Below are 8076 nucleotides of genomic sequence, written 5' to 3'. Positions count from 1 at the left end.
GGCATAACAGTCGACACCAATCGATTACGTACAGTCTTGGTCAAAAGCATTCAAGCCACAGCGTTCAGCTGCAGCGAAATGAATGTTCCTAGAATGCTCCGTGTAGCGGATCATTCAAAATGCAAGTCAAGCCGGAAGTTTCTCTACCGCAAGAAGAAACCTGCTGCGAGCATTTCAAGGTCATTCGGTCATTCATAGTGCCGTAATGACCTTGCTATGCGGCTGCAGCGAAAAGCCTTTGTTTGGCCTTAATACTTTTGACCAAGACTGTACCTGTCATATATCAATAGGCAGAAGATTTTCGCTTTATTTCCAGTTCAGTAAGATGGCCCTTTTAATTTCTCAAGAATGCCTCCTGTTTTTATTCTCGGTGAACCCATATTTCAAGCGAAATATGACATATTTAATGCAGAGGAAAGAGCTGGCTTGCCTATAGGGGTGTGAGAAAGCTCTACTAACAGTTGAAAAGGTCGCTGCACAGTATTTTTTTCTTATTTGGCATCAGTCCCCAAGATTTTACAGGTGGCGCTGCCAGAACAGGATCCAGCCGCGATAGCTCAGTGGTGAGGGCGCTCGGCTAAGTCTGAAGACATTGGTACAACCACGACAGAGGCGAAACGCAAAATGCACCCGTTGTGCCGTGCTTTGTCAAGAACTTCATCTGGTCGAAATTATTCCGGAGCCCTCCACTACGGCGCCTCTTTCTGCATTCATTCTTTCACTGCCTCATTCAACCAAGTGGGGGATATGTGAAGAAGGGAAGTTGGAGTATCTCTGCTGCTCCGCACTTGCAAATTGAGGCGCATCAAAAACGAAACCATGCCGCACGCAAAGCGCATACCTATGAAGCACCAAAACGAACAAAGCATACCTAAACCTGGCCGCCTGTTGCACCGCCTGGTATAGGTTTTCTTTGGCTTCAAACATTCAGGTTGTCTTTTTTCCGCCCTCCCCGAGTGATAAAATTGCACTGGTGGTATCAAAACAAAACTTATATGCTTCGATGTCCAAACCTATAACTTTAATTAACGTTTGTCAGCCTCAGAGATGCGTCGTATTTTGTGAGTATTCCATCATTGTTGTTGCACTTGCGAAATTAGCCAGTGGTGGCGATACTTTTATTTTAGTTCTTGCTCTTTTATATCTTACGTTACAAGAACTCTGTATTCTGTAAGTGGTCTTTTCGTGGTTGGGAGCTGGTATTCTAGCAACACAAGCCAACTGACAGAGAAAACTGAAGTTACAATGGCCTGTATCGATAGATTACGGCATTTTAACCAGAAAAAGACTACTGTCGTCGAAAGAAAAAGAGAGCTTATATAAGCTAAAGAAAAGCGAAGAATAAAACATAAATCGTCATCGGGGGCAGATTTCTTATGCAAACTCAATGCGTCGACACACAATTATTGCCCGGATCACAGAGTCAATGCTGCACCGAAATTTACTTTAAAATGGCGACAACCAGTCCTTCTCGGCGTATACGTCACGAGTTTGAATCGAGCGGCGGGAAAATTTTAAAAATCAATTTTATGAGCCACAAAGGTATTTTCGACTGCCGGACAAAAGTTAGCGTACCCAGAAAAAGCCAGCGAATCAAGTTTTAGTGAAACAACAATTGGATGGAGCCGCTCTCAGTACTATGTACAGGGTCAATCACACTTAGAGGGAACACAGCTCCGCGTGGTCGCGTTCCTGTGGAGTGTCATTGCATCTAACCCGCTCATGAATCAATGTAGATTGGCACACGAGAAGACGGACCTTGACGTCGTGCAACCAGGCTGTACTGCTATACTTTCAAAACTGCAGCAACTAGAATGCACGTGAAACTACTTGCCTATAAGTCGCTCATCCGGTCTAGGCTAGAATATGCATCTCCTATTTGGCATCCGCATCAAACTTATCTAGCTAACTCCCTTGAAGCTTTGCAAAATCACGCTGTAAGATTCATTCACTTGAACTGCTCTTGCAATGCCAGTGTAACAGCATTAAACCTTCCGTCCCAACTTTTGAACCTAAGCGTTCGTCGTCAAATAGCTAGCCCTTGCCTGTTCCATAGATATTTCACAGTTCGCTTAATCATCCCCCATACCTAGCACCCCCTTCACGCACATCCCGCCGCACTCCGCATCCATTTCATGTTGCTCGACCGCTCACTAGAACCGTTACGTTTGCTGACTCATTTTTCCCCCGAACCGCTATTATGTGGAACGGCCTTCTCTACGTCATTGCTGCCATCACCTGCCCAACGACGTTTGCGACGAGTGTTCCTCCTCACATCCAAAAATTGTAATGTTCGCCTATGATATGTAACCCACCCTTATATAATACCCCGAAAGGGGTCTTTAAGGTAATAAAACGAAACGAAACGGAGAGGCGCCCCCGCCCCGGGTGTCCAGTCTGCAAGATCAGAGACTGTGAGGCGCGCATATCCGCCGCCTGTTGTGGGCTTGCCCGGCGCTGAAGCCGAGAATTCGGCACCTGGCGGTGGTGGGTCTAGATCTCACCGGAAAATCCGGATTCCTACATTGCCTGGACACAGGGTCCATATCATCGTTCGCTACTTGATTTCATTAGATCAGCCCACCTTTTTTCATTTAAGCATCTTCCTCATCTCTCATTTCATAACCTTTATGCCCTGAGCCAACAAACATCGCTTGAAAAAAAAAATCACACGCACCTTCACCCACCACCAAAAGCCATCTGCACGTACGCTCTTGAGTCTTCCATCTGGAAAGCAAAGCGCGGAGCCAAACCGACGCAGCAAACGAATCCTTTGTCATTGGACACGCCTTTGCCGACACCACGGAGCCCGGCGGCGGCGAATTAATCTCGAGCCAAACCGCCGCCAGATGTGTGAACCTTGCCACTGCCCGAAGTGGCGAGAGCATTGTCTTTCAGTCCGACACCGCCGCGTTTGTATGAAATGTGAGTCCCGGTACAGCGCCCCCAACACGCTGCCTCTATAAACACAGTAGCGGGCGCCTTCTCGAGCGAGCTGTGCAGTAGCGACAGGCTTTATAATGGGAGTCAAGTGTCGACATCACGCTTTCACTGCAGGCCTCAGAAGCCTAACACTGAAGTTTAGCATTCGGTACGTATGGACGGCTCACTCGTCTACTTCTGAGCGTCGCACGAGGTTCACAGACTCTCTTCAGCTGCGCCGAAGGTAAGCCAGCAGACAAATTTTCTCCCAAGATGTTGCGTGAGGGAAGTGAATTGAAGGAGCTACCCGTCCACTTTCCAAAGGGGCAAAAATTTAAGGTGCGTGAGACTGTTATACCTTGTTAGCTATAGGTTGAGTTAGTGAAATAAGAACTAACATAATAAAAAACTTTGTACCGCGCCAATTTACCCAATTTTTTTTCATAATAAGAAGTAAATTCTTCCATTGATAAAACTGAGTATACACTTAAGGCAGCAACGCAGTACAATTAGGAATATTTTTATGCTTCTATACCTGGCTATCTAGTTAGGAATAGATAATTAAAACTTCGATCGCTGGCAGCACTTATGAAGTCTGAATTACAGCGTCGTCGAGCGTCGCGAGAGATGCCATTTTTTTCCGAACCACCGAAAGAGCGCCATTCTTTTGTAACTGAAGCTTCACTGAGTCTCTCTTCCAAACTTGCTCGCGCCTCTGTCTTAGTCTCCGTCTTCGCCCTGTAAATGTCATGTTTTTTTTTTAATTTATTCTGAAAGTGAGGGGCAGTAGCTAATCGCTTTCCTTGCCACTATCCAAGTGGTCATAAACGGCAAAAGGGGTGAGTTGCCCTCTTCCCTTCCCCTTCCTTTCCCTCTCTGACGGTAGTCAAGGCTTGTCCATGCGGCGCGCGTGGCGGGGTGAGTTTGATACCCGTGGGTTAGGCGGTTGGTCTGCGGTCAGCGTAATAATCTTCAAATAAAGCCTACGTACGCAGCACATGGACGCCAAAGAATCAGATGCACGGCACAAATGCATGCTTTCAAAATCCTGCTCCTACATCTACCACTGCCTCTCTAATTCGCACGCCTATAGTTCACTGCACGGCGAAAGCTTTGAGAGTAAAAGAAAAGGTTCGGCTTTCTAAGAACTTTACTGTTTGGCGTTTCTTTTGATCGAAGCTCTATTCTGCTCTCATTCAAGCTTTTCATACTTTTTAGACGGTTCAAAAGTTCGTTGCCCAGTCGTGTGCCTAGGTGTCAATCCTTTGGTCAGAAATACAAACTGGCGGACGATCACTAAATGTGACGCGACAAATCTGCGTGAGGAGTATTGATTGCACGTTTCAGTTTTTACATTGATTGCCTTTTACCATTTCACCTTTGACTTCGATTTCGCCCTTGCTTTTTCTTTCCGCTGCTGCATGGGCTTCACGGAGGCTTCTGGAGGGTGGACTAGGGTGGGTGGTGTGTGGAGCGTGGAGATGGATGACCGGGGCGGAGGGTAGCGAGGGGGTGGTAAGGTGGAGGGAGTGGGTGGTAGGCTTCTCCAATGGGCTTCTGGTTGTTGGAGGGACAGTCTCGACCCGCCCTCCGAGGGCCTGGGCCAGGGAATAAACGGTGCCTGGATAAAAGTTTCATCCAGCTCATTTCCATCAGTCCCCGAGGGCTCCAAGTATGGAAGGCGGGGCAAGACTGCAGCGACGATAGTGGGGCCTCAAGTTCCGTGGACAGATGTGTAAATTGGTTGTTGGGGTAAAGAAGTGGCGTAATATCTGTCTCACATGGTGGGAGGGGTTTTGATTGAATGGCACGAATGGTTCCTGCATGTGAGTCAGTGTATATGGTATAGTTAGGCACGTGTGAGAGAATTAAAATGTTGAGTGACGTTAATGATGGAGGGGGATCTCGAACGAGGGAATCGATATAGGAACGGGCTGCTAGTGTGAGTGACTGGGGTAGAAAGAAAAGGGTGAAAGAGGACCTGGCTACCGAAGCCGCGAGGAGCCACGTAAGAGTCATCCGTGTACGCCACTCCATGAGCATCGAAGGGTAACTGTGATGAGAGGCAGCAACATGTCGGCGACCAGCAAGCAGGACTGGAAACATACTGGTGGGAAGAGGAAGTACACAGAGATGGTGCATGGTGGAGGTGGCAAAACTTTATTGTCATCAAAACAACAAGGGTGAGGTGCCAGGGGTCGTCTTGAAATAAATTACGAGGGCCCTCAAGATGGCGTCAGGGGGCGGGAAGTCCGTGCTTCCGGGCGACCTCTAGGACCCAGCTCTCTGACCGGAGTTGTGCCTCTGGATTTGAGCGCAGCAACGCAGTCTCCCACTGATTCTGGATAGAAGCATCCGGAGGGGAGGGAAGAGGGGCCGTCTGGATGGGGGGAATAGTAGCCTGACAGCGAAGCCAGCGCCCATGAGCTATACCGGAGAGGCGAGCCACTTTTCAGTCGCGTTGAAGAGAAAGGGAAGTGCGAAGAAGACAGAAGAGACCAGTGGCACAAAGTTTATCGGCGGAGCTGGTTATGGGGAAGCGGAGAGCAGCCTTGTAGAGGTCGTGGAGAGCGATGGCGAGTGTGTTCATTGGAGTGTGGGCGACGGAGACATACAATATTGGGTAAAGAAATTTGGCAAGAGCGAGCGCGTGCGCTAGTCGACAGGCTTGCGCTTGACAGGTAGAAACAGCCGCATAGAAAGCTCGGACATTCTTGACGGCATGCAGAGCCACGCCAGAACGCTCAAGTTAGAAACATTGGGGAGCCAGCCGGCGTAAGGGAGATCAGCGAATTGTGTGCTCGTTGACCGGCAGAGTGCGTTAGAAGAAGCCGTTCGGACTTGTCGGCCGCGGTATAGAAAGGTCCGCCTGGTCAAGGAAGGAGGAGTTGAGATCTAAGCCCCACTGGCAAGGTGCCTTGCACATGACCAGGAGAGCCGCGCGAGCACTATAGTGTGATGCCATCGTCATAAATGAAGTGAGGAAGATCCCCCAGTCTGGGTATGTGCCATCTTTTGATTGGCTAACAACAACAATTGAACAGCGAGCGAAGCCATGGCGATGTCACAAATGGTGGGTGTATTTTTGTGCCATTACGTTTGTTTCGACGCGATAGCGTTAAGGAGCTCGTGTCGCAGAAAAGCCGGTGTCGTCGGTGTCTGGCCGTGAGCGAAAAATGGCGCATCTCGGTGGATACCTAAACCGCGCCGTAAGAGAAGGGATTTTCCTTCCCCTACGGCGCAGTAAGGGTGTCCACCGAGATATGTGAGACAGGCGTCCTTTCCTTAAATTGTCCAACGGGCCACGCATCGCGCCGAACGGGCGTTGGCGTTCCGTGGACTCCTTGGCAGCACTGCAACACGCTGTCGCGTCTCACTCTTAAAGGCGAAGCTTAAGCGTCCTCCAAATTTCTAGCTCTGCACTCGGGGAAAAACGCTAAGGCGCCCGTGTGCTGTGCGATGTCAGTGCACGTTAAAGATCCCCAGGTGGTCGAAATTATTCCGGAGCCCTCCACTACGGCACCTCTTCCTTTCTCCTTTCACTCCCTCCTTCATCCCTTCCCTTACGGCGCGGTTCAGGTGTCCAACGATATATGAGAGAGATACTGCGCCATTTCCTTTCCCCCAAAACCAATTAACTCGGGGCCCCAGCTAAATGTAACAAAGCTCTTAAAACAGACGGAACGTCCTATCCGAATAAAACCATCTGAGTTCAGAGTTGGTTCACCTAGTCGCGTGACCTGAAAATATTTTTAGAGCGCAGCTCTTAGGCGCCTATTCCTGCGTTCTGTGTCCTAAAGTCCTATAGTCGGGAAAAATACCTGAAGAGTTTTTAGTTCTTCGAAGTTCATTACCAAATAGTAATTAGCTAACTATTAATTATTTACTTGAGGAAAAAAGTGTTATAACAGAAGTGGTAGATCGTCTCGCAAAGATGGCTGCATTTTAGCTCAGCTAAGCGTGGTTATGCAAGCGAAAGGTTTTGTTATGCTTGGTTGTGCTGTGGTTTAAGTCAGGTTAGTCTCATAAAGACGAACATGTTTTGCATTGTTTAGTCTTACAGACGCGGCATCGCGTGCGCAGTGCATGAAAATGAGCTCTGCATAGCGCAGGTGCACTTTGATGCGTTCAACGGAAAGCTGTTTGCAGTGTTCGATTAAACGCCCGCCGTGGAGAGCTCCGGCTAAAGCCCCTCAATGGACTTGAGGGACTTTAGCTCCGGCAGGTATGCACTCCGACGCTGAAAAGAGGAAAGGAGGCATCCCAGGTGTGCTGCCTACTCCCTCTGTGACGTCACACACCTTGACCGAGTCGAGCGGGAAAGCGTCTGCCGCCATCGAATGCGCAGGGCATGAAAGTCTGCATAGAACGCCGTTGCACTTTGATGCGTTCAGCAGAACGCTGGTTGCGTTCGATGCGACGCCCGGTCTCCCAAAGCCAAAGCTCCCGGCCGGGCAAGGAGCCACGTGGTATGTCACGTGGCTGCCGCACCACCACCGCTCCTCTACATCAAGGTCAAATTGCGGTGCCGATGGCCTTGGCCTGAATAATCCGGTAAAGCTTTCGCTTTAAAATTTTTACTTAATCAGGTGTTCCCATACTTTTCCATATACCTTGCATGGCCAGCAATGTCCTAGGGATCGTCAGACCCGGCCCGACGCCGCCGAGACACAGTCGCAACCGACGGCTCGGTATCGATGGCTACACACTAGCGAATTGTGTTGTTGCGACTGCACGAAGAATAAAAAATTGGCAGTGGCTTAGCTCGGTTATGCCAGGATATACGTAGCGAAAGCTAGGGCATAGCTTGGTTAGCCTCGGTGAATCTTGATTGCAAGTCCAGGTTAGTCTGGTTGTCTAGCTATATTGTTGCATTAAAGACGACATATAACGTGCCCGTCTCGCGGCGGCATATTCACGGCGTTTACGCAGTCGTTCGGCACGCTGTTCCTGGGCGATTCGTTTCCTGTTCATCTCGTTCCGGTGTCGATTCCAGGCCTCCTTCTGCTTAGCAGACTTGTCGCCGTCCATACTGCCGCCTCAGCTATGGTTGCGGCGCACGCGAGCACTCTTTTTCAATCCTCCGACATGTTAGGTATGCGACACAGCTAGCGAAGCAAGTGAAGCGAGCGGAGGCGAGCGCAATGACGAGAG

The sequence above is a fragment of the Amblyomma americanum genome, chromosome 4, assembly GCF_052857255.1.
Source record: "Amblyomma americanum isolate KBUSLIRL-KWMA chromosome 4, ASM5285725v1, whole genome shotgun sequence".
Classification (NCBI taxonomy): Eukaryota; Metazoa; Arthropoda; class Arachnida; order Ixodida; family Ixodidae; genus Amblyomma; species Amblyomma americanum.
Note: the sequence above shows the minus strand (reverse complement) of the source record.